Source organism: Pristiophorus japonicus, chromosome 16 (assembly GCF_044704955.1).
Source record: "Pristiophorus japonicus isolate sPriJap1 chromosome 16, sPriJap1.hap1, whole genome shotgun sequence".
Lineage (NCBI taxonomy): Eukaryota > Metazoa > Chordata > Chondrichthyes > Pristiophoridae > Pristiophorus > Pristiophorus japonicus.
In genome coordinates this window covers 86,971,171-86,998,209 of record NC_091992.1, presented here as the reverse complement: position 1 = coordinate 86,998,209, position 27,039 = coordinate 86,971,171, and the positions used below count along the sequence as shown (strand labels likewise).

Here is a 27,039-nt window from a genome sequence, read left to right as displayed (position 1 = left end):
ACTGCAGCATTTTGTAATTTCTCTCCATTTAACTAATAATTTGATTTTTTATTTTTCCTGCCAAAGTGGATAACATCACACTTCCCCACATTATACTCCATCTGCCAAATATTTGCCCACTCACTTCGTCTGTCTATATCCCTTTGCAGATGTTTTGTGTCCTCCTCACAATTTGCTTTCCCACCCATCTTTGTATTGTCAGCGAACTTGACTACATTACACTCGGTCCCTTCATCAAAGTCATTAATATAGATTGTAAATAGTTAAAGCCTCAGCACCAATCCCTGCGGCACCCCACTAGTTACCAACCGGAAAATTACCCTTTTATCCCAACTCATTGTTTTCTGTTAGTTAGCCAATCCTCTATCCATGCTAATATATTACCCCCAACCCCGTGAACTTTTATCTTGTGCAGTAACTTTTTACATGGCACCATTTCGAATGCCTTCTGGAAATCCAAATACACCACATCACCGGTTCCTCCTTACCCACCCTGCTCATTACATCCTCAAAGAATTCCAGCAAATGTCAAACATGATTTCCCTTTCATAAAACCATGCTGACTCTGCTTGACTGTATTATGCTTTTCCAAATACTACTGCTTCCTTAATAATGGACTCCAGCATTGTCCCAATGACAGATATTAGGCTAACTGTGTATAGTTTCCTGCTTTCTGTCTGCCTCCTTTTTAAAATAGATACATTACATTTGCAGTTTTCCAATCCGCTGGGACCTTGCCAGAATCCAGGGAATTTTGGTAGATTACAACCAATGCATTCACTATCTCTGCAGCTACTTCTTTTAAGACTTGGGGATACAAGCCGTCAGGTCCAGGGGACTTGTCCACCTTTAATCCCATTATTTTACCGAGTACTTTTTCTTTAGTGATAGTGATTGATTTAAGTTCCTCCTTCCCTATAGCCTCTTGATTATCCATTATTGGGATGTTTTTAGTGTCTTCTATCATGAAAACTGATACAAAATATGTGTTCAAAGTCTCTGCCATTTCCCTGTTCCCATTAATTCCCCAGTCTCATCCTCTAAGGGACCAATGTTTACTTTAGCTACTCGTTTCCTGTTTATATACCTGTAGAAACACGTACTATCTGATATTATATTTCTTGCTAGTTTGCTCCCATAGTCTATCTTCCCTCTCTATTATTTTTTTAGCCATCCTTTGCTGGTTTTTTAAAGTTTCCTAATCGTCTGGCCTCTCACTAATCTTGGTCACTTTTGTATGCCCTTGGTTTCAATTTGATACCATCCTTTACTTCCTTAGTTAGCCACGTATGGTTCTCCCTTCTCTTAAAGTTTTTCCTTCTCACTGGGATATATCTTTGTTTGAGTTATGAAATATCTCCTTAAATGTCCACCACTGCTTATCAACCGTTTTACACTTTAAATCGATTTTCCCAGTCCACTTTAGCCAACTCTGCCTTCATACCTTTGTAATCTCATTTATTTACGCTCCGGACACTGGTTTGAGATTCAACTTTCTCACCCTCCAACTGAATTTGAAATTCAATCATGCTATGAGCAATCTTTCCCAAAAGATTCTTTACTAGAAGACCATTTATTAACCCTGTCTCATTGCAAAGTACCAGAGCTAAGACAGCCTGCTCCCTGATTGGTTCCGCAATGTACTGTTCAAGAAAACCATCCCGGATACACTATGAACTCTCCTCAAGGCTACCTTGGCCAATTTGATTTGTCCAATGTGAAGATTAATTCGCCCATAATTATTGCCGTTCCTTTTTTTACAAGCCTCCATTATCTCTTGATTTATACGCCGTCCAACAGTGTAGCTACTGTTAGGGGGCCTATAGACTATGCCCATCAGTGACTTTTTCCCTTTATTATTTCTTATCTCCACTCATTTGAGTCACATTGAATTAGATTGTAACTGGGGTACTGGGAGTCACATTGGGTTAGAATATAACTGGGGTATTGGGAGTCACATTGGGTTAGAATATAACTGGGGTACTGGGAGTCACGGTGGGTGAGAATGTAACTGCCGTATGGGAGTCCCAGTACCCCAGTTAGGTTGTTGACAATGGCTCTGGTATGTGCAAGGCTGGTTTTGCTGGAGATGAAGCCCCTCGTGCTGTCTTCGCTTCCATCATTGGTCGCCCAAGACATCAGGGTGTGTAGGTTGGAATGGGACAGAAAGACAGCTACGTTGGTGAAGAAGCCCAGTGTAAAAGAGCCATCCTGACCTTGAAATACCCCAGTGAGCATGGTATTGTCACCAACTGGGATGACATGGAGAAGATCTAGCAACACACTTTCTACAGTGAACTGAGAGTTGCCCCTGAAGAATACCCAGTCCTGCTCACAGAAGCCAACAGAGAAAAGACGACACAGTATTGTTTGAGACTTTCAATTCCCCAGCCGTGTATGTTGCCATCCAGGCTGTGCTGTCCCTGTATGCCTCTAGTAGAACCACTGGTATCGTGATGGACTCTGGTGAAGGTGTCACCCACACTGTGCCCATCTACGAAGGTTATGCCCTACCCCACGCTATTCTGCGTCTGGATTTGGCTGGTCGTGATCTGACAGACTGCCTCATGAAGATTCTGACAGAAAGAGGCGACCCTTTCTTCAACACAGTTGAGAGAGAAATCATCCGTGACATCAAGGAGAAGCTCTACTATGTTGCACTTGACTTTGAACAGGAGATGGCCACTGCTGCTTCTTCCTCCTCCCTGGAGAAGAGCTATGAACTGCCTGATGGGCAGGTAATCACCATTGGCAACGAATGATTCAGATGCCTAGAGGCCCTCTTCCAACCATCTTTCTTGGGTATTGATTCCTGTGGAATACATGAGACCACTTTCAACTCCATTATGAAGTGTGATGTAAATATCAGGAAGGATCTGCATGCCGACATTGTCCTGTTTGGTGGTACCATTATGTAAACATAGAAACATAGAAAATAGGTGCAGGAGTAGGCCATTCGGCCCTTCGAGCCTGCACCACCATTCAATAAGATCATGGCTGAACATTCCCTCAGTACCCCTTTCTTGCTTTCTCTCCATACCCCTTGATCCCTTTAGCTGTAAAGGCCATATCTAAATCCCTCTTGAATATATCCAATGAACTGGCCTCTGCGGCAGGGAATTCCACAGGTTAACAACTCTCTGAGTGAAGAAGTTTCTCCTCATCTCAGTCCTAAATGGCCTATCCTTTATCCCAAGACTGTGTCCCCTGGTTCTGGACTTCCCCATCATCAGGAACATTCTTCCCGCATCTAACCTGTACAGTCCCGTCAGAATCTTGTAAGTTTCTATGAGATCCCCTCTCATCCTTCTAAACTCCAGTGTATAAAGGCCCTATTGATCCAGTCTCTCCTCATATGTCAGTCCTGCCATCCCAGGAATCAGTCTGGTGAACCTTCGCTGCACTCCCTCAATAGCAAAAACATCCTTCCTCAGATTAGAAGACCAAAACTGAATTCAATATTCCAGATGAGGCCTCACCAAGACCCTGCACAACTGCAGTAAGACCTCCCTGCTCCTATGCTCAAATCCCCTAGTCATGAAGGCCAACATACCATTTGCCTTCTTCATCGCCTGCTGTACCTGCATGCCAACTTTCAATGACTGATGAACCATGACACCCAGGTCTCGTTGCACCGCCCCCTTCCCTAATCTGCCACCATTCAGATAATATTCTGCCTTTGTGTTTTTGCCCCCAAAGTGGATAACCTCACATTTATCCACATTATACTGCATCTGCCATGCAATTGCCCACTCACCTAACCTGTCCAAGTCACCCTGCAGCCTTTTAGCACCCTCCTCACAGCTCACACCACCACCCAGCTTAGTGTCATCTGCAAACTTGGAGATATTACACTCAATTCCCTCATCCAAATCATTAATATATATTGTAAATAGCTGGTGTCCCAGCATTGAGCCCTGCGGCACCCCACTAGTCACTGCCTGCCATTCTGAAAAGGATCCGTTTATCCCGACTCTCTGCTTCCTATCTGCCAACCAGTTCTCTATCCACATCAGTACGTTACCCCCAATACCAGGTGCTTTGATTCTGCACACCAATCTCTTGCGTGGGACCTTGTCAAAAGCCTTTTGAAAGTCCAAATACACCACATCCACTGGTTCTCCCTTGTCCACTCTATTAGTTACATCCTCAAAAAATTCCAGAAGATTCGTCAAGCATGATTTTCCCTTCATAAATCCATGCTGACTTGGACCGATCCTGTCACTGGACTGCTATTTCATCTTTAATAATTGATTCCAACATTTTCCCCACTACTGATGTCAGGCTAACCAGTATATAATTACTCGTTTTCTCTCTCCCTCCTTTTTTAAACAGTGGTGTTACATTAGCTACCCTCCAGTCCATAGTAACTGATCCAGAGTCGATAGTCTGTTGGAAAATGATCACCAATGCATCCACTATTTCTATGGCCACTTCCTTAAGTACTCTGGGATGCAAACGATCAGGCCCAGGGATTTATCGGTCTTCAAACCCATCAATGTCCCGAACACAATTTCCCACTTTATAAGCATATCCTTCAGTTCCTCCTTCTCACTAGACCCTCAGTCTCCTAGTATTTCCAGAAGGTTATTTGTGTCTTCCTTCATGAAAACAGAACCAAGGTATTTGTTTAACTGGTCCGCCATTTCTTTGTTCCCCATTATAAATTCACCTGAATCTGACTGCAAGGGATCTACGTTTGTTTTTACTAATCTTTTTCTCTTCACATATCTATAGAAGCTTTTGCAGTCAGTTTTTAATGTTCCCAGCAAGCTGCCTCTCATACTCTATTTTCCCCCTCCTAATTAAACCCTTTGTCCTCCTCTGCTGTATTACAAAATTCTCCCAGTCCACAGGTTTGCTGCTTTTTCTGGCCAATTTACATGCCTCTTCCTTGGATTTAACACTATCCTTAATTTCCCTTGTTAGCCACGGTTGAGCCACCTTCCCCGTTTTATTTTTTACTCCAGACAGGGATGTACAATTGTTGAAGTTCATCCTTGTGATCTTTAAATGTTTGCCATTGCCTATCCACCGTCAACTCTTTAAGTATCACTCACCAGTCTATTCTAGCCAATTCACATCTCATACCATCGAAGTTACCTTTCCCCAAATTCAGGACCCTAGTCTCTGAATTAACTGTGTCACTCTCCATCTTAATAAAGAATTCTACCATATTATGGTCACTCTTCCCCAAGGGGCCTCGCACAACAAGATTGTTAACTAGTCCTTCCTCATTACACATCACCCAGTCTAGGATGGCCAGCCCTCTAGATGGCTCCTCAACATATTGGTCTAGCAAACCATCCCTAATACACTCCAGGAAATCCTCTTCCACCACATTGCTACCAATTTGTTTAGCCCAGTCAATATGTAGATTAAAGTCGCCCATGATAATTGCTGTACCTTTATTGTACACATCCCTAATTTCTTGTTTGATGCTGTCCCTATCCTCATTACTACTGTTTGGTGGTCTGTACACAACTCCCACTAGCGTTTTCTGCTCTTTGGTATTCCATAGCTCCACCCATACAGATTCCACATCATCCAAGCCTGGTATTGCAGACCGCATGCAGAAGGAGATCACAGCTCTGGCTCCAAGCAGCATGAAAATCAAGATTATTGCCCCACCCGAGTGTAAATACTCAGTCTGGATTGGAGGTTCCATCATGGCTTCCCTGTCCACCTTCCAGCAGATGTGGATTAGCAAACAGGAATACGATGAGTCTGGACCCTTCATTGTCCACCGCAAGTGCTTCTAAATGGACTGTAACTGTCACGATGATCACGCGAGATGAATTGGCATGGCTTTATGCTTGTCTCAGGAATAAAAACTGGAACAGTGAAGGTGTTGTTGGTACTTTTGGCAAGAAGCATCCCAGACGTTCTGCAATGCATTCAAGGACTGAATTGTACATTTAGTCATTCCAAATACTGATGTAAAAGATTGCATTGTCTAAGGTTATTAAAGCCTCTGTGAAAGCTGCCCAAAAAGTGGGAGCAAGTACGTAACCTTGTGTAGTATTGCTTATATGTAAATTATGTACCGAAAAATGTCCCATTTTGTACTTTCCGCCTTAAATTTTCAGTCCTCTTTGATTTAGGTATGCAAAAAGCTTTACCTTTATACAACCACAAATGAGGTTTACATCCCCTGGGCACAAGATGGACCCCAGTTAACACTAAATTGGCACTATCATTCTGAGATTCATGAAGTATGTAAAATGGTAATGTCACACACACTGTTGCAATAAGGAGCTCACTGCTGTAGTTGGGATAAGATACATGGTTGGTGCAAAGTAGAGACAGCTTTACGCTGCATTTAACTCTTGATATAAAACTTACGAGAGATTGATGCTAGTGCTGAAAGACTGTTCAGCTTACTCACGCTGGGAGTAAAATTAATTTGTATTCAGTGCACCAAACAAAATGATTCCTTGCATAATCAAGCCATGGCATCGACACAATGCTTGGCTTCCTACCTTATTATCCCATCAATATTTGGCATTTTAATATTAAGTTTTCGAGCAGCAGAAACACTCCATTAACCACAAGAATTTGTGCCCATTACTATATGATGGACTCAACTGAAATTAACTAAAAGGGACGATTACTGCCAATTATTGTGAAGTTGCCACAGTTGAAATTGACAAAACCTGACTAATGCTCGAAACTTGAATGTGACACAGCAGGAAGCGTATCTGCTTTTGGTTGCATGACTGGTAAGAATGTGCTTATCAGCATGTTAATCCAAGACATTTATCAGAAAATCTCTTTCAGGAGAGATATTTGACAGGACAGTCACAATGTTGCTTTGGTAAACATGGAGATAAATGATCAATTAATATGTTGTGGTGCTGTTGGTTGAGGGATGAATGTTGGCCAGGAATCAGGAAAACTTCCCTGCTCTTCTTCAAATATACCTTGAGATCTTTTACGTCAACCTGAGAGAGCAGAGCGGGTTTCAGTTTAACCTCCCATCAGGCATTGCAGCACTCCCTCAATACCGCACCGAAGTGTCAGTCTGGATTATGTGCTCAAACCTCTGTAGTGGGACTTGAACCCTCAACCTTCTGGGTCGGAGGCGAGAGCGCTATTACGAAGCCAAAAAAGTACACAAGGAAGCATGCGGGAAGAGCAACAGTTTTACGTCATCAAATACAGTGTGATCGAAATTCGTCTCGAGCAGCAGGCGATATTGCATTGGCTACCTGTTAGATGCATTGCCCGATATTCAATTCAAATGGTCAATAGAGCAACATTATGCCAATATGTCAATACAATCTTGCATCCGGATTTGGTTAATGTTCCTATGGTCTGACCAGCACGGCAGCCATAATAGGCCTGATTTAACACAGCCCGCCGAGCGCAAACGGGTGGTTAAAATAGTTGGGAGAATCGCCATTTTAACTGCTGAGATTGCAACAGTGTGGTCACAGGCAAGCACTGCAATGACATAACCAGCACTGCAATGCATTATAGGCTTCAATTCGCAGAGAGACCCACACAGCGCCAAAGCTGCCGGTGAAAGCCAGCCCGAGGCCAGAAGAGGCCGAGGCAAGTTACATTCTTTGAAGGGACTCCTTGGGAGCCAGGAGGTGTAGGAGTGCTCCTCCGGCTCCGCAAGGAAACCACGGATCTTCTCCCCCACCGCGACCTTTTCCCTACCTCCCAAGACTGGCATGGCCTCTGCAACCACACACTTTGTGCTGGGCACCGTTCCCTTGGATCCCCTGCGGTGTCAGGCTCCCGCCGGCCAGACTTGTGGTCATTCCTGCCAACTTCTAACGGCAGACAGATCTTGAATAGTAAAGTGAGGCCCGGAGTTAAAATGGCCCAGTCCTCATGCTGAACCACCCCAGGGCAAAAACTGGGCCTACATTTCATGGAATGTCTAATCAGTTGTACTTTTATCCATGCAACTTTAATTATCGAGTATTCATCCAGTTCTAATTCAAATTACCTCAAAGAAACTTGCTTCTTCTTCCATGCAATTCTGAAAAACCCAAATGGTTAAAATAATTCAATACTGCTCCTATGGGCCCCAAGTTTCGAGCCGTGCCTAGAACGGCGCAGTCCCAACCTGGACGCCCGTTTTTCGCGCCACAAAGTGCGCCTAAAAAAAACTTCCAGATTCTCCAGCTTCCTGCAGGTCGTTTGCAGCTCGGCGCAGCGCAGCACGAGCTGTAGGGGGCGGAGCCAGGTCCCTGCATTGAAAACAGTGCCGGGACCTCTGCACATGCGTACTACAGTGGGCGCGCATGTGCAGTAGCTCCAGGCGCCCAAAACTGTGTGGGAGGGGCCGAAGCACGCAGCCCCTAGCCCTGGCCCAATGGCCTCACTGGGGCTGCGTGAATAAGACAGAGGAATTGAATGTAATATCTCCAAGTTTGCAGATGACACTAAGCTGGGTGGCAGTGTGAGCTGTGAGGAGGATGCTAAGAGGCTGCAGGGTGACTTGGACAGGTTAGGCGAGTGGGCAAATATATGGCAGATGCGGTATAATGTGGATAAATGTGAGGTTATCCACTTAGGTGGTTAAAAACAGGATGACTGATTATTATCTGAATGGTGACAGATTGGTAAATGGGGAGATGCAACGAGACCTGGGTATCATGGTACATCAGTCATTGAAGGTTGGCATACAGGTGCAGCAGGCGGTGAAGAAGGTAAACGGCATGTTGGCCTTCATAGCGAGAGGAATCGAGTATAAGAGCAGGGAGGTCTTACTACAGTTGTACAAGGCCTTGGTAAGGCCACACCTTGAATATTGTGTACAGTTTTGGTCTCCTAAGCTGAGGAAGAACATTCTTGCTATTGAGGAAGTGCAGTGAAGGTTCACCAGACTGATTCCCGGAATGACAGGTCTGACATATGAAGAAAATCTGGATCGACTAGGCTTGTATTCACTGGAGTTTAGAAGAATGAGAGGGGATCTCATAGAAATATATAAAATTCTGACGGGATTGGACAGGTTAGATGCAGGAAGAATATTCCCGATGTTAGGGAAGTCCAGAACCAGGGGTCACAGTCTAAGGATAAGGGGTAAGCCATTTATAACCGAGATGAGGAGAAACTTCTTCACTCAGAGAGTTGTGGGCATGTGGAATTCTCTACCACAGAAAGTTGTTGTGGTCAATTTGTTAGATATAGTCAAAAGGAAGTTAGATGTGTCCCTTACAGCTAAAGGAATCAAGGGGTATGGAGAGAAAGCAGGAATGGGGTACTGAAATGAATGATCAGCCATGATCATCTTGAATGATGGTGCAAGCACACAGGGCCGAATAGCCTACTCCTGCATCTATTTTTTATGTTTCTATGTTTCTAGCTTCTCACCGCTCTGTCTCCAATTGTAACTGATCTTATTCTTCTTCTTCACTTTACTAATACTATTATGGTCACTGGAGCTCTAAAATTGGCTCTTGCTTGTCCTCCCCCAGCATCTGAATCTTGGGTGGACTTAAAATGACAAACAGAAGTAAAATAACCAAGCTGCATTGCAATATAAATGTGATTGATAGCTTGGCCTGGGTGGATCGACAATAAAATAAAACCCCATAAATTCATTCCGTATTCAGCACACATTCATAAACCAAACTGCTTTTTTCCGTCGAAATGTATATTTAAGCAACTTAAGGCACTGATTGATGTCATCGCTGAACTCTGCAAGAGGTACATTTTACAGTTTAGCCCTCTCAGCACGGAGCTTTGTGCAATGGAAGCTCACACTGAGATCGTTTTCCACCAATTCAGTTGAATGGACAGAAAACTGTGTGCTGACCTTTGAACTCAAATTCCTGATACGTGCACCTATTGCATGAAACTCTGCACCTGGAGACTAAACCGTAAAGTATACCACCTCGCTCCTCATGCAAGTCATTAAGTCGCAGATGTATGTCTCAATTTTACTGAAGTTGTTCCCCAGTGTACGCTACTTCACACAGGTACCGGTTAAACTAGTTGATGAAATCAAGATCCGATTCACGACTAACAAGAGAACGCAGCTGTTCTTTCGAGCCAAATGTCTGCTCCAGAGCGAAAGGGGCTGGAAATTGCTTCACGCTGGCCAAGCTGGGTAGGCCTGAGGCCTTGGGCTCCATTTACATGAGGCCCATGAGCTGAAGTTGCCAGCTGGGCTTCCCCAGGCAGCTCACCGGTGATGGCGGGTTGAATTTTGGGCCGCTGTATCGGGCCGGCAGCGGCCCTCGAGCAGGTTTTGGAAGAGGGAGTGCGGGGGGAGCAATCAGGAGGGGCAGGGGTGACCAAGAGAGGAGTGAAAGCGATCAGGATGGAGGGGTGCGGGTGAGGCAATGATTGGGAGAGTGGGGAAGCAATGGGGGGGGGGGCACGGCGAAGGTGTGAATGGTAGCCAGCAGTCGGCCAGGGGTTTAATATGAAACCTATGGGCATCCCTGCACCTCCCGGTTCCATATCCAGGTAAGCATTGTTTTCAACCAACGTGTCTTGTTGGTGACCCTGGATGCTTTCTTTGATGCCTATACCAATATGGCGGGCGCGCGCTGACAGTTCAGAATGTGGGTGGCCATGCCACCCGCCATATTGGATGCTTTTGCGCCTGTTTCTGTACCTGTAAAAGGGGCACAGCGGCATCTAATCTCTCGGCCAATTGAGTCTACACTCTCCCAGCTCCTGAGTGAGTCATTCAAAATATCCAAACACATGCGTGGAGAAGGAAGCCTGGAGCTGACTGTGTCGACAAATTTCAGGAATTAAGCACGAACAATAGCAGCTGTCTGCATACCACAAGAGGGAAAATGCACTTGTTTCAACCGCATGCCATAGTGAGACTGCGCTGAAGGTAAAACAGGTCATGGAATTGGACCGGCAAAACAAAAAAACATAGTCGTTTGACTTTCTGTTGTAATTAAGTCTTGGTGCGAATTTGTGCACTTATGTTCATATTGGGGAATAGAATATCTACAATTACAGGCACTCGGCGGGGTTGGGGGAGAAAGTTAGCCCTCTACCACAGGCAGGAGGGCAGGTTTAAAAATGTAAAAATCAGGTAACCCGACCTCCACCCACCGACTATGCGCTTGCCTCCATTTTTACAGTGGCGTGTTGGGTGGCATGTCTGTGCCGGGTCTTCACAGGCAGGGGCCTTATTATAATATTTAAACCAGCTGCCCACAGTGCAGTGATGAGCCTGATTTAAATTTAACGGCTACAGACTGCGGTTCGCGGGGCTCGGAAAACCCGGCAGAGAAATGGAGACGGGTCAAGCAGGCAAGTGCTTTTTTAGAGCACTGCTTGTGGGACAGGAGAGGCAGGAGTACTCCCCACGGACACTCAACCAAGTCTGCCACAATCGGATGATCCCCCCCACCCTCTACCCACCATCAAATCCACGATCCCGAGCCCGTCAGCTTCCCCTTGGGACCATCACCCTTCCTTCCCGATTGCCGGTCCGCACCTCCCCCTCTGCCCCGCCATCTCTCCCGTACCCCCTCCATCGCGATTGCTATTCTGACCCGCCACAGCGCCGCCAACCCCTGATCATTCCCAGTTGCCGACGACCATCCCCAACAGTCCTCGCCCGGCTGCAGCCTTCTACCGCTGGCTTTCACGCCCGGTTACCAACCAATCTGTCAAACTGGCCTGGCTGCCTATGGAGGAAACGGGGTGAAAGAATGATAATAAGGCCCTGCCATTAAATTCCCCCTCCCCACCCCCTTCCAAACACTCATCCCCGATCCCACCCCTCCGTAAATATCTTGGCCTCAGTGTCAGTGTCAATATACTTCAGCCCCAATCACAGATGAGCACCATCTGATTTCACAAGTATGCTATGTTTCCTGCTTCCCACGCCAGCCATTCTACGAGCTGAGTGAGATCACCGATTTAACGGTCTCTGGAAAGTGGATCGAAATAAAAAAAGAAAGGACTTGCATTTATATAGTGCCTTTCACAACCACCGGACAACTCAAAATGCTTTACAGCTAATTAAGTACTTATTGAAGTAACTGTTGTAATGTGGGAAATGTGGAAGCCAATATGCACACAGCGAGCTCCCACAAACAGCAATGTGATAATGATTAGATAATCTGTTTTCTTTTTATGTTGATTGTGGGATCAATATTAGACAGGACACCGGGGATAACTCCCCTGCTCTTCTTCGAAAGAGTGCCATGGAATCTTTTACGTCCACTTGAAACATAAGAAACGTAAGAAATAAGAGCAGGAGTCGGCCATTTGGCCCCTCGAGCCTGCTCCGCCATTCATTAAGATCATGGCTTATTTGATCTTGGCCTCAACTCCACTTCCCCGCCTGCTCCCCATAACCCTTGACTCCCTTATCATTCAAAAGTCTGTCTATCTCCATCATCAATATATTCAAACACCCAGCCTCCACGGCTCCCTGGGGTAGAGAATTCCAAAGATTCACAACCCTCAGAGAAGAAATTCCTCATCATTTCTGTTTTAAATGGGCGAACCCTTATTCTGGAACTATGCCCCCAAGTTCTAGATTTCCCCACGAGGGGGAACATCCTCTCTGCATCTATCCCCCTCAAGCCCCCTCAGAAACTTGTCTGTTTCAATAAGATCACCTCACATTCTTCTAAACTCCAATTATCTTTCTTTATATGACTTTCATTGCAGTAATCATCCTCGTGAACCTTCTCTGAATTGCCTCCAATGCAAGTATATCCTTCCTTAAATAAGGAGACCAAAACTGCATGCTGTACTCTAGGTGTGGTCTCACCAATACCCTGTACCATTATAGCAGGCTTTTATACTCCATCCCCTTTGCAATAAAGGCCAACATTCCATTTGCCTTCCAAATTTCTTGCTGTACCTGCATGTTAACTTTTTGTGTTTCATGTACAACGACCCCCCAGATCCCTCTGTACTGCAGCATTTTGTAATCTCTTCCCATTTAAATAATAATTTGATTTTTTATTGTTCCTACCAAAGTGGATAACCTCATATTTTCCCACATTATACTCCATCTACCAAATTTTTGCCCACTCACTTTGCTTATCTATATCTATATCTATATTCTTTGTGTCCTCCTCACAATTTGCTTTCCCACCTATCTTTGTATCATCAGCAAATTTGGCTACATTACACATGGTCCCTTCATCCAAGTCATTAATATAGATTATAAATAGTTGAAGCCCCAGCACTAATCCCTGTGGCACCCCACTAGTTAACAGTTTGCCAACCTGAAAATTTATCCCAACTCTCTGTTTTCTTTTAGTTAGCCAATCCACTATCCATGCTAATATATTGCCCCCAACCTCTTACCTTGTGCAGTAACCTTTTACATGGCACCTTATCGAATGCTTTCTGGAAATCCAAATATACGACATCTACTGGTTCCCCTTTATCCAGCCTGCTCGTTACTTCCTCAAAGAACTCCAGCAAATTTGTCAAACATGATTACCCTTTCATAAAACCATGCTGACTCTGCTTGACGGCATTATGATTTTCTAAATGTCCTGCGACTACTTCCTTAATGATGGATTCCAGCATTTTCCCAATGACAGATTTTATGCTAACTGGTCTACAGTTTCCTGCTTTCTGTCTCCCTCCTTTCTTAAATAGGAGTGTTACATTTGTGGTTTTCTAGTCCACTAGGACCTGTCCAGAATCCAGGGAATCTTGGTGGATTACAACCAATGCATCCACTATCTCTGCAGCCACTTTTTTTTTAGGACCCAGGGGACTTGTCCACCTTTAGTCCCATTAGTTTGCCATTTTATCTCTAGTGTTAGTGATTGTTTTCAGCCCCCCCACCCCACCACCACAATAGCCCCTTGATTATCAATTATTGGGATACTTTTTGTGCCTTATACCCTGAAGACCGATGCAAAATATTTGTTCAAAGTCTCTACCATTTCCCTGCTTCCCACTATTAATTCCCCAGTCTCATCCTCTAAAGGACCAACATATACTTTAGCTATTCACTTCCTTTTTATATACCTGTAGAAGCTCTTGCTGTCTGTTTTTATATTTCTTGCTAGTTTACTCTCATGTGCTAACTTTTCTGTCTTTATCATTTTTTTTAGTCGTTCTTTGCTGGTTTTTAAAAACTCCCCAATCCTCTGGCCTCCCACTGTTCTTCGCAACATTGTATTACCTTTGTTTTCAATTTGATACCATCCGTTATTTCCTTATTTAACCAGGGATGGTTCATCCTTCTCTTAGAGCCTTTGGGCCCAAAATTGATGCACTCACTGCCCACTGCCGCCGACATTCCCTGCTCGAACCGCCCAGTACCACTTGGTCTGGAGCGGCCAGGAGGGGAGGAGGTACCGAGAAACGTCTGCCGACGTCAGCGGATGGCCAATGCACGTCACTAGACTCCCACCTGCCGAGATGCCAGATTGGTGCGGGCGGGAGTCGGCAGCAGGACGAAGGTGGACCACTGCATGGAGGCAGAGCTGTCCTCAATGGTAAGAAATGAAGATGAGGGAAAACAAGTTAGTGACATTTTTTTTTAAATGTAGTTTTTTTTTTTTACAGGGACTTATCTGTATGGGGGGCCCCTGAAGGTCGTCAAATGTTTTATTTTTTTTAATGCTTTTTATTTTAAGTGGGCCCGACTACATCCTTGGCGGCACTTGAGTGGCAAGCGCATTTGCTGCTGAGAATGAGAGCTCCCACTGGCTTCCCCCCCAGATTGGTGGCATACGTCGCTGCTTTGCCGCTCGCCGACCTTCGAGGGACCTTGCTGACGAAAACCCCGCCCAAAGAACCGTCAGGTATCTCGGCAGCCATCGGCGGTCCTTTGGGTGGCACTTGGGTGTGTGGGGGCCTTCATCAAATTCGGGCCCTTTGTTTCTCACTGGAATATATCTTTGCTGAGAGTTAGGATATATCTCCTTAAATGTTTGCCACTGCTTTTCTATAGTCTTACCTTTTAATATATATTCCCAGTCCATTTTAACCAACCCCGCCTTCATACCTTTGTAATTGCCTTTATTTAAGTTGAGGACACTAGTTTGAGACCTAGCTTTCTCACCCTCAAACTGTATTTGAAATTCTACCATGCTATGATCACTCTTCCCAAGAGGATCCTTCACTACGAGATCATTAATTAATCCAGACTCGTTACACATTACCAGATCTAAAATAGTTTGCTCCCTGGTTGGTTCCACAATGTATTGTTCCAAGAAACCATCCCACATACACTTTATGAACTCTTCCTCAAGGCTACCTTTGCCAATTTGATTTGTCCAAACAATATGAAAATTAAAATCGCCCATAATTATTGCCGGCCCTTTCTTACAAGCCTCCAATATTTCTGGATTTATACTCTGTCCTACAGTGTGGCTACTGAGGGGGCAGATTCTCATTTAAATTCACATCTGAAAGACAACACCTCCGACAGTGCAGCAATCCCTCAGCACTGCACTGAAATGTCAACCTAGATTTTTGTAGTCAAGTCCTTGGAGTGGGACTTGAACCCACAATCTTCTGACTCAGAGGCAAGTGTGCTACCCACTGAGGCACAGCTGACACTTGTATTGTAAATTGAGATGTATTTTGAACAGAGAGATTTTTCACATAGTCCACTTTCTAAAAAAGAAATCAATGAGTTACAATGGCCCCAAGTTTCTGCCCGCACTGAAAACGGCGCACCTCCGAGCTGGACGCCTGTTCTTCGTGCCTAAAAGTGTGCTAGAAAAAAACTTCGATATTTTCCGGCTCCTCGGAGCTCGATCTCTGCTTGGCACGGCGCGCTCTTCACAGCGGGGGGCGGAGCCAAACACTTGCGCCGATTCTGTAAGTAGTGGGGGGGCGGGTCCAATTTAAATGAGCCAACGTGGTGCCAGCAACCCTGCGTGTGCGCGTTGGAGCGTGCGCGCAGTGTCAAACAAACATTGGCACTCGGCCATTTTTAAAAGGACTCGGCTGCCGTCGAGCCACTGACGCCGCCCCTTAAGCGTGGCCAAATGGCCTCAACCCCCTTGAAAAGCTGCGTGCGTCAGGTGTTGATCCTTCAGCTGCGGCCAGCCACTGACGCCGCTCCTATCCCATGGCCGAATGGCCTCAGCCCCCTTGAAAAGCTGCGTGCGTCCGGTGTTGATCCTTCGGCTGCCGGCCAGCCACTAAGAGAATGAAGACCTGCCTGAAGCACAGCAGCTCGAAGGCTGCTTGCTGCCGCTGTTGGGGCTGCCGTCGAGACACTGACACCACACCCCTGCCTGTCTCCAAATTGAAAGGCCTGCCTGAAGCACTTTCACACAGGTAGGAACATGGTTTACTTAATCTTTTCTTTGCTTATAAATTTTTATTCAGGTTGGATTTATTTGTATAATATTTGTATAAGTATAACTAAGGATTGATTGTAGAATTTAATGACTTCCCTTCCCCCCCACTCCCCCACGCCTGATTTGTAACCTACGCCTGATTTTCTAAAGTGTAGACAAGGTTTTTTCGAGCGTACAAAAATCTTCACTTATTCCATTCTAAGTTAGTTTGGAGTAAGTTTTCACTGCCGAAACTTTGAAATCAGGCGCAAGTGGCCGGACACGCCCCCGTTTCAAAAAAAAATTCTGTTCCAAAGTGAAACTGTTCTAACTGACTAGAACTGGAGTAAACTAAATGCCGAGAATTTGAATTTCTAAGATACTCCGTTCTACACCAGTTGCTCCAAAAAATCAGGAGCAACTGAGGCCGAAACTTGGGCCCAATGTTGCTGCAATTTGCTGTTTTTCCCTCAATTTCTTATGATGTTGTGATCAGAGAAGCTGGCCCGGACGGGCTACTCACCATTACAGCGAATCAGCTCTATCAAGAACAAACATTTCCTACATTACAACAGTGACTATACTTCAAAAGTACTTCGTTGGCTGTGAAGTGCTTTGGGATGTCCTGAGGTTGGGAAAGATGCTGTCTTCCTTCTGCAGGTCTCTCTCTTCTCTTTTTCTTATAGAGGTACTGCCAGTGTGTTTCAGTTACAGGGTTTCGGGGAGGGCGGGGGTATGACAAAGAATGTCAGTATTGAGGAATGTTAATTTTTTAATAATTTGCCACTCAGTGGCAGCATCAATCACTACCAAGTTAGATACTGCATGGGATAGGCACAGAGTAAAGCTCCCACTATGTTGCCCGAACGACATTATTAACTCCCAACTTTAAAAGATCCCTTGCTTCAACAGTCCCTCCGTCTTTTCTTCCCCCTACCAAAATTCCTTGTGATCTCTCTGACCGTGAGTCTATTTGATAGCAAGCCACGGACAGTTTGTGCTGGGGTCACCAGGACATGGGCTAAGAATATGTGTAGGATCTTCTAAAATTGGCTGAATGTAAACTTTCAGCCATCAATTTGTGTTGGCATTGAAGCGAGCTTCAAGGGCCAACAAGATTGTCTACAAGCTGACTGCATAGCCCAGTCCCCGAAGAACCTATTCATTTCAACAAAGGGCATTGTTAACATTATTAGTGCCTTTATATTACACAGAACCACCCCCACATGTGTTAGGAGTTAGGTGCAACCCTCGGGAATCTGACCTCCAGCTTTGTATTTAGGGTTGCCAATACTCCAGGAATTAAAGATTCATCTCCTGCACACTGTTGCACGCAACCCAGGAGAAAAATCATAGAGGTGTTAACTAACAGAGAACAGCGAGTCGGGATAAATGGTTCATTCTCTGGTTGGCAACCAGTAACTAGTGGGGTGCCGCAGGGATCAGTGCTGGGACTCCAACTATTTACAATCTATATTAATGACTTGGAAGAAGAGACTGAGTGTAACATAGCCAAGTTTGCTGACAATACAAAGATGGGAGGAAAAGGAATGCGTGAGGACAAAGAAAATCTGCAAAAAGACATAGACAGGCTAAGTGAGTGGGCAAAAATTTGGCAGATGAGGTATAATGTTGGAAAGTGTGAAGGCATGCACTTTGGCAGAAAAAAAATCAAAGAGCAAGTTATTATTTAAATGGAGAAAAATTGCAAAGTGCTGCAGTACAGCGGGACCTGGGGGTACTTGTGCATGAAACACAAAAGGATAGTATGCAGGTACAGCAAGTGATCAGGAAGGCCAATGGTATCTTGGCCTTTATTGCAAAGGGGATGGAGTATAAAAGCAGGGAAGTCTTGCTACAGCTCTATAAGGTATTGGTGAGGCCACACCTGGAATACTGCACGCAGTTTTGGTTTCTATATTTATGAAAGGATATACTTGCTTTGGAGGCAGTTCAGAGAAGGTTCACTAGGTTGATTCCAGGGATGAGGGGGTTCACTTATGAGGAAAGATTGAGAAGGTTGGGCCTCTACTCATTGGAATTCAGAAGAATGAGAGGTGATCTTATCGAAACGTATAAGATTATGAGGGGGCTTGACAAGGCGGACGTAGAGAGGATGTTTCCACTGATGGGGGAGACTAGAACTAGAGAGCATGATCTTAGAATAAGGAGTTGCCCATTTAAAACAGAGATGAGGAGAAATTTCTTCTCTGAGGGTTATAAATCTGTGGAATTCACTGCTTGAGAGCTGTGGAGGCTGGGACATAGAATAAATTTAAGACAGAAATAGATAGTTTCTTAAATGATAAGGGGATAAGGGGTTATGGGGAGCAGGTGGGGAAGTGGAGCTGAGTCCATGATCAGATCAGCCATGACCTTATTGAATGGCGGCGCTGGCTCGAGGGGCCGTGTGGCCTGCTCTTGTTCCTATTTCTTATGTTCTTATGTTAAAAATGCCAACATACAAACAATGACGGACAGGGAAAGGCCGATTGGTCCACCGAACCTGTCCCACACAATTGTGTATCACAATTTATACACTCTACCCCACCCGAAGTACGTGATCTCCTGGGAGAGGCAAAATACGATAAACCCAGGCCAATTTAAGAAAACAAAATCTGGGCAATTCCTCGCCGACCCATCTAGTCGATCGAAACTAGTCCAGAAAGTCACTCTGGCCATTAAATTTCCTGCAGTACTTATCTTCTGTAAGAGTTCATCTCCACCACAGCCAGAAACCCACAAAATAATTGTCGGTTTTATTCATTTTCTTTGAACACTTTCGTATATTTGTTGTAAAAATACTGGCAATGGGGGGAAAAAGGCTGTTTGACTGGGTAGGCGGATGGAGGCAGGAGGAATGTGATGCAACCTTGGTGTCATATTTGATCCTGAAATTGAGCTTTCGACCACATATCTGCAACATAATTAAGACTGCCTATTTCTACCTCCGTAACATTGCCCGTCTCCACCCTTGCCTCAGCTCATCTGCTACTGAAGCCCTCATCCATGCCTTTGTTACCTCTAGACTTGACTATTTCAACGCATTCCTGGCTGGCCTCCCACATTCTACCCTACGTAAACTAGAAATAATCCAAAACTCGGCTGCCTATGTCTTAACTCGCACCAAGTTCCATTCACCCATGACCCCTGTGCTCGTTGACCTACATTGGCTTCCGGTGAAGCAACCCCTCGATTTCAAAATTCTCATCCTTATTTTCAAATCCCTCCATGGCCTCGCCCTCCCTATCTCTGTAATCTCCTCCAGCCCCACAACCCCCGAGATGACTGTGCTCCTCTAATTCTGCCCTCTTGAGCATCCGTGATTATAATCGATCCACCATTGGTAACCGTGCCTTCTGTTGCCTAGGCCCCAAGTTCTGGAACTCCCTGCCTAAACCTCTTCGCCTCTCTACCTCTCTTTCCTCCTACAAGACGCTCCGTAAAACCTCTTTGACCAAGCTTTTGGTCACCTACGCTAATTTCTACTTCTGCGGCTTGGTGTCAAATTTTTTTAATCTCATAATACTCCTGTACGTTCACTACCTTAAAGGCGCTATATAAATACAAGTTGTTGTTGTTGCTGAAACCTCCAGGAATATACCCAACCCAAGTTGGAGACCCTATCTCTATTGTTGGGCGAATTCCACAACACCCGGTGTCAATAAACAAATAACCTTGCACACACAGTCATGGATGCCCTGCTCTGGCCCTGGGCATTTCCCATCAGCTGGGGAAGGGCGTCCGTCCATGTACGCAAAGAGCGAGTACCCAGCCCTACCCGCGCAGTGCTGGCAGCAGTGGCTCACGGCACTGGTGCCAGACATGAGGTGGCACCCAGCGGAACTAACCTCACCAACCACTACAGTACTGCCCGCAAAACTGGCGCCATCGGCAGCATTGCACTGCAAATGTGGCACACGCCCCTTGTTTTAGTTGGATAGGACTCAGCAAGCTTCATGTTACAATAACTGCTATTTTAAGGGAGTGCAAATATAGGTAGCTCAGAGCTCCGAAAAAGCCTACGACGGATTGCTTGCCGATACAGGTCAACCTTTCAGCTTCAAACTATGCGACAGTAACCACAAAACACCGCCGCGATGTTTTCAATAAGCAAAGTTAATTCAAACCAGCAGCAAAAAGGAACAATGTATCTGCAAAAAGAAACCTCGCTCCTTTCATGTTCACCTCGTACAACGTTTCTAAACAGTAATTCACCCCCACCATCGTCGAGGCACTGAGCCAGCCAGATGGAAACTCAAATTTCATTAGTTTTCAATCTGCTTCCTGTGAGGATTCAAACTGGGACCCCAGAAACGAAAGACAGGGGTCTATGCCTGCCAATCCACATTATGTATGCACACAAACCCCCTTCGGGTCTTCCATTAACTGTCTGAGGACTGGGTTAGCTTTCTGAACCAATGTACAGATATAAACAGTTTAGTCAGTGGTTGTAATTAAGTAAAAGTTCTATGGTTCTACATTTTAGGTATGTTTGTATATTATATATTGCAAACATCGAAACATACTTCTTTCAGTGTTTGCAATATATAATATACAAATATACATACACACACATACGAGGTCAGAAGACATTTTGGAAGCTGTGTGAAATTTGAAAGCTGTTGACACCAATTAGTGCTCAAAGAAACAAGTAATTTTGCATTCTATACAAATGTTGGGAAGAAACTCAAATAAGTTCTCATTTAAGTTGATATTCATTTCTCTTATTTCAGTTGCATCTGTGTTTGATGCTACTGGACTTTAACCCCGATCTACTGGATCCTGAGCCTCATCTCGTACTTTTGTTTTAACTTCTGAGGAATCAAAGTTTGTGCATTTGAAGATTTTGCTGATGAAACACTTTTCCAACAGGCAGCACAGTGGGTTAAGGCAGTGATCTTTCACCTCTGACACCTCAGTTTAAAACCAGCCGAGGCTGGCGGAAGGCAAGTCTCCCCGTCTGCTGGCATGAGCTTGGGTCGTCTCAATCCAGTTCCTAATGGGCACAGGCTTTCAGCATAAAAGCGCCTCTTACTCAGACGGACTGCCAGATGGATGTTGTGGAAAAATGCCCCAACCTTTTGAGGCCAATGTAAATTGTTGGACCGAAGTAGAGGAAGCTTTGCTCGGCATTTAACCACGCGATTTCTGACTTGGGAGTGCTTAATTCTGGGTGTCCAAAATAAGAACTGCTCTATTTCCCCAGAACAAACATCCTTCACTTTAATGCAGACAAAATTTGTACAACTGGAAAAAAAAAATCACTGAAACTAACACTGGGCAGGACTGAGTTCAGTCTCCCTTTAGATGCATTAAACTTCAGGTTAACCAATGCAATTCCATGCATTAGTGAAGCTGGGAAACTGCTTTCACGCTTATTGCATTCCACAACATTCCAAGTATAAGTTATTCGGAAGGGGTTCCTTGATGGCTCAATGAGTTTGTCGAGTGACAGACAGACTAGGAATGGTCCAAGGTTCAAGGTTCAAGGTTTAATCCCTGGTAGCTGATCTCATTCACTCAGGCTGCTACGATCATCCTCAGTACACCTACATTAGAATGGGGGAAGAGCAGCCAGGGTTTCCCCCTTTGCATCACTCTCCTGGAAATGCCTTTATTGGGGAAGGACGGGACCAGGCTTGGTTTTACGGTTCCCACAATCGAATAGCCTGCAACACTCACGTAAGAGGTTGACACTTTTAAGAGGGGAGATGAGCAGGGAAAATATATAACAGAACAAAATTGATCACCAGGAGCTTCCCAGTCAATCGTACAGGACAGACATTAACAATATGGACAGATATGTACACAGTCAGGCTGACAGCAACATCAGATGCTGAGGCACAGCGAGATAATTCTGATAAACCTGTCCAAGTTTTAATGGAAATAGAACATATTTTTCATATTATCAGTTAGTACACCACCCACAAATATATAATTATCCAAAAGAATGATTTGAATATCATAAATTATATAAACATTGACATCAATAACAAACATTATAAAGTATGTAAAAATGAATAAATCAAATTGATAAAATTACGCTATGAATTACTTCAAACAGTGTCAGTCGTGGTGCAGTGGTCGCACTCTCGACTTGGAGTCAGAAGGTTGTGGGTTCAAGTCTAAGTCCAGAGACTTGAGCACATATTCTAGGCAGGCATTTCAGTTCAGCACTGAGGGAGAGCTGCACTGTCGGAGATGCCGTCTTTAAGATGAGACGTAAAGACGTTAAACCGTTTGCCCTCAGGTGTACGTAAAAAGTCCCATAGCACTATTTTGAAGAAGAGCAAGAGAGTTCTCCTGGTGTCTTGGCCAACATATGTCTCAGTCAACATCACTGAAACAGATTATTTTGTCATTATCATGTTGCTGTTTGTGGGACTTTGCTGTGCATAAATTGGTTGCCGCCTTTCCTACATTACAAAAGTGACCACACTTCAAAAGTACTTCTTTGGCTGTAAAGTGCTTTGGGATGTCCTCAGGTTGGGAAAGGCATTAAATGAATGCAAGTTTTTTCTTTTTCTTTCACAAAGGGTCCTATGAATACCCAAAATATCATAAAGATATCAGCAAGGAAAGAGAGGGCAGAAGTGTGCGGGTACTAGAGGGTGGAGCAGATCCCAGGCTCGAGCCCGGGGAAGCAAGAAAAGGCTGGGCATGTGCTCAGGGAGTACAGAAGATGGTGAGCCCGAGGGTGTGGGAGGCAAAGTGCTGAGGTCAAGGGAGAACAGGGAGGCTGGAGGGATTGAGAGCATGCAAGTAAACAGCAAGAAGGTGTTGACACCAGCAGCAGGTTGGGTTTGTGGGGTGATGGGAGGTGCAGTGCCCAGGGTCTAGGAACACTCTGGGAACAGTAAGTTCTAGCATGGGAGCACTATACTGGCCCGTTATTAAACAAATAAAAGGGCAAAAGTCAGCCCTCCATGTGAGTGAAGAAAGAGTTTTCAATGAGCGTGCACTTTCTTGCATTTCTTAAGTTGGGCAGATAAAGTACTCATGAAGATACATAATTTTAATAAAGAATTGATGAGTACTTTGAATAAAAACTGCTGCCACTGGATTTAATTTCCCTATATTGGCATGGAACAATCGCTTTCAGTCTCCAACCCGGGGAAATAAATGAATAGTGACCAAAAGAGAGAGATTAGCAACCGTTCATTTGAAAAAAAAAACTGATATTCCTTAAGTTTATTAAACATGATGTAACCTTGTTGTGACCCAGACATTCTGAAGTACGTCTCATTATTTATGAATTCGATGCAGACAAAAAGTGCATTAAATTAGATAAGGGTCACAGAGGTCCTCAAACTAGATGGCAACAGTACATGAGGAGCTGGCGTACAACTATACCGTCTAGAATCATAGAAATTTATGGCAGAGTAGGAGGCCATTTGTCCCATCGTGTTCGCGCTGGGACACCGGGTGCCAGTGGAGCAGGATCAATATTTGGGTTGTGATATGTGGTAACTGAAAGGATTTTCTTTTGAAGTTGAGAATTGTGTCCGTTCCTGGAGCTATCTTAAAGAGTTAAATGAAGGGGAGATGCACAGATGTTATTCATCTCCCTCTAACTTTGGGGCTTTTTCCCACAAGGTTTCAGATGTGGTAAGCTCTCCACTGAACCAATACTATTGCATGACACGAGAACCCACATTCCATCTGAAACAGGAGTAAAACTATGTTTATAGCATCTGGAAGGGAGGAGGGCGTGAGTAGGAGTTAAATGCCCGCTTAGCTCATAGGTACAGTATCCAGGAGGACTATAAAACTCAAAGATCGGCCTCATCACTTAGAAGATTTCTCTGAGCTCCCACCCTCTTGAAGTTTACATTAAAAAGCGTCACCATGTTATAGCTGGTCAATCTGCACATGGATGAAAGTCACACTGAAATACTTCAAAGTAGCAAAAACATCCCTTCACAGTTCACAGTCACAGTCCATTTCTTCATAAAACATGATTTTGTTTAGGCCTCCCAAAGCCCAAATAAAGTTTACAGCAACTGGTTTGACCGCTGCTTATTTGAGATGCGATGTGCAGGAGCGTTGGCCCGCAGAGAGTTTCTTTCTGGCATGTGTTCGTTGCGATGCTGAAAATGATATGGACTGAACCACATAAAGAGAGGAGCCTAGAAGTGTAGGTGCAAGGCATGAATAAGATTATCTAAAAGATTATGAGGGGGGCTTCACAGTCTACCCCATCAGAGGATGTTTCCACTGATGGGGTAGACTAGAACTAGAGGGCATGATCTTAGAATAAGGGGCCGCCCATTTAAAACAGAGATGAGGAGAAATTTCTTCTCTCAGAGGGTTGTAAATCTGTGGAATTCGCTGCCTAGAGAGCTGTGGAAGCTGGGACATTGAATAAATTTAAGACAGAAATAGGCAGTTTCTGAAAGTATAAGGGGATAAGGAGTTATGGGGAGCAGGCAGAGAAGTGGAGCTGAGTCCATGATCAGATCAACCATGATCTTATTGAATGGCGGAGCAGGCTCGAGGGGCCATGTGGCCTACTCCTGCTCCTATTTCTTACGTTCTTATGAATACTGGACAGGGTCTGAGTGAGGCCAACAGGATTAATTCTACAGTCAAACAAAATGACTTGTCACCCAAATCTCATGTCTCATCTCTTTAAACTCTGTCTGTAAAAGGGAATTAGTGTGTGTAGAGTTGATAATCGGCTACAGTGGCAGCACTCTCGCCACTGAGTCAGAAGGTTGTGGGTTCAAGTCACACTCCAGAGACTTGAGCACAAAATCGAGGCTGACACTTCAGTTCAGTGCTGAGGGAGTGCTGCACTGTCAGAGGTGCCGTCTTTCAGATGAGATGTTAAATCGAGGCCCCGTCTGCTCTCGCAGGTGGATGTAAGAGATGCCACGTCACTATTTAAAGAGTAGTGGGGGAGTTCTCCCCAGTGTCCTGGTCAATATTTAGCCCTCAATCAACATCACTAAAACAGATTATCTGGTCATCATCAAATTACTGTTTGTGGGAGCTTGCTGTGCGTAATTTGGCTGCTGCATTTCTTACATAAAAAGTGATTACACTTTAAAAGTCCTTCATTGGCTTCAATGCACTTTGGGACATCCTGGGATTATCTTTATTGGGATGTGGGCGTTCCTGGGATGTGGGCATTGCTGGAAAAACCAGCAATTTATTGCCCATCCCTAATTGCCCTTGAGAAGGTGGTGGTGAGTCAGCTTCTTGAACCGTTGTAGTCCGTGTGGTGAAGGTGCTCCCACAGTGCTGTTAGGGAGGGAGTTCCAGGATTTTGACCCAGCGACGATGAACGAACGACGATATACTTCCAAGTCAGGATGGTGTGTGACTTGGAGGGGAACTTGCAGGTGATGGCGTTCCCATGCGTCTGCTGCCCTTGTCCTTCTAGGTGGTAGAGGTTATGGGTTTGGGAGGTGCTGTCGAAGAAGTCTTGGTGAGTTTCTGCATAAGGTGCTATATAAATGCATTTTCTTTCTTTTTACTTTTGCACATGCACAGTGCCATTGTAAGTTGCGCCAACCATTCATACTGTTACGTCTATAATGTACTTATGAATGACTCCGCGTCCTTTATTCCGAACTCCAGAGTTCTGTGCAAGCATGGTGTGCAGCCTTTTATACGGGGCCCTGCCACCAGGGCAGGAAACGCCTGGTCTCCATCAGTTGCACCCTCTAGTGGTGCCAGCATGTATGTACATGGTGAACCTTATTGACAGTACATCAGGGAAACAAGTCTCCATCTTATACAATCTCACAGTGACTACACATAGAGTACATCCATAGTCAGCATATACAACACATACCAAGCTGGGAGAGATATGAGTGAGTTTTCAATTAGCTGTAGTTCTGAAAATGGCTCAAAGCCTCTGGAAGCTCTGGCTACACACTATCTTCAAACTTTAAATTCAATGCCCATTCCAACCATTGGAACAGGAGAGGGCAGGACAAACATCTCAAGAGGCAGTCGGATAGTTAGCAAAAGAAAAAGGCCTACATTCCTATGGCGCCACTTACGACCTCAGACGTCCCAAAGTGCTTTACAGCGAGTGAAGTACTTTTGAAGTGACGTCACAGCCGTAATGTAGGGAAAGGCGGCAAAGTAGATACAAGAACAGAGAGGAGAGGCCTAGAAATGTGATTGCGCAGCACCTGTTTTTCAGGCTGCAGGACCCAATATGGCGTGACAGGGCATGGTAGCATAGTGGTTATATTACTGGAGTTGCAATCCAGAGCCCTGGACTAATAATCTGGAGACGCGAGTTCAAATCCCAATATGGCGTGCTGCACACACATGCTTAGTTTGCGCTGGATGAGCGCTGTCACTGAAATGCTCAGCGCACAGCAGCCAAACCAGCAATCCTTAAAGGGGCTGCCTGAGGCTGCAGCAAACATATAAGTTTAAAGCTATCTTCCTGACCTGAATGTGGAGCCATGAGGTGCAGGAATGTCCCTCCCGGCTTCACATTAAAACCGCGGGCTGCTGCCGGCCACTGCTCGCGCCACCCCATCACCTCCCAATTGTCTCCCCCCAACAGACTCGCCCTCGGCTGGCATCCCAGCCTCCCGAATTTGCTCCCTCTGCAACCTCTGGGGCCGCGACTAGCACCTGGCCTAATATGGCCGGCGGGTCCTGCCACCAGCCTCATTCGGGCACGTGCACTTTACCGGGACTGCTCCCCAATTCAGGCATTGTCCGATTCCTAGGCCAAGGAGTGTATGTACGACATAGGGACAGAGACAAATAGAGAGACACAGGCAGAGCAGCAACAGTGCATTATAAAGAGACACTGTGTGATTGTGATAAATGTCAATGAAAG

At 45.0% G+C, this 27,039-nt stretch overlaps 1 protein-coding gene and 1 pseudogene across 1 annotated transcript in view; one reads left to right on the top strand and one right to left on the bottom strand.

Moving 5' to 3' along the window:
• LOC139226633 (myosin-16) overlaps positions 1 to 27,039 on the bottom strand; it is a 326,697-nt gene that overhangs the window by 237,892 nt on the left and 61,766 nt on the right. The gene's annotated exons all lie outside the window — the stretch shown is intronic.
• LOC139226634 (actin, cytoplasmic 1-like) lies at positions 2,037 to 6,040 on the top strand (annotated as a pseudogene).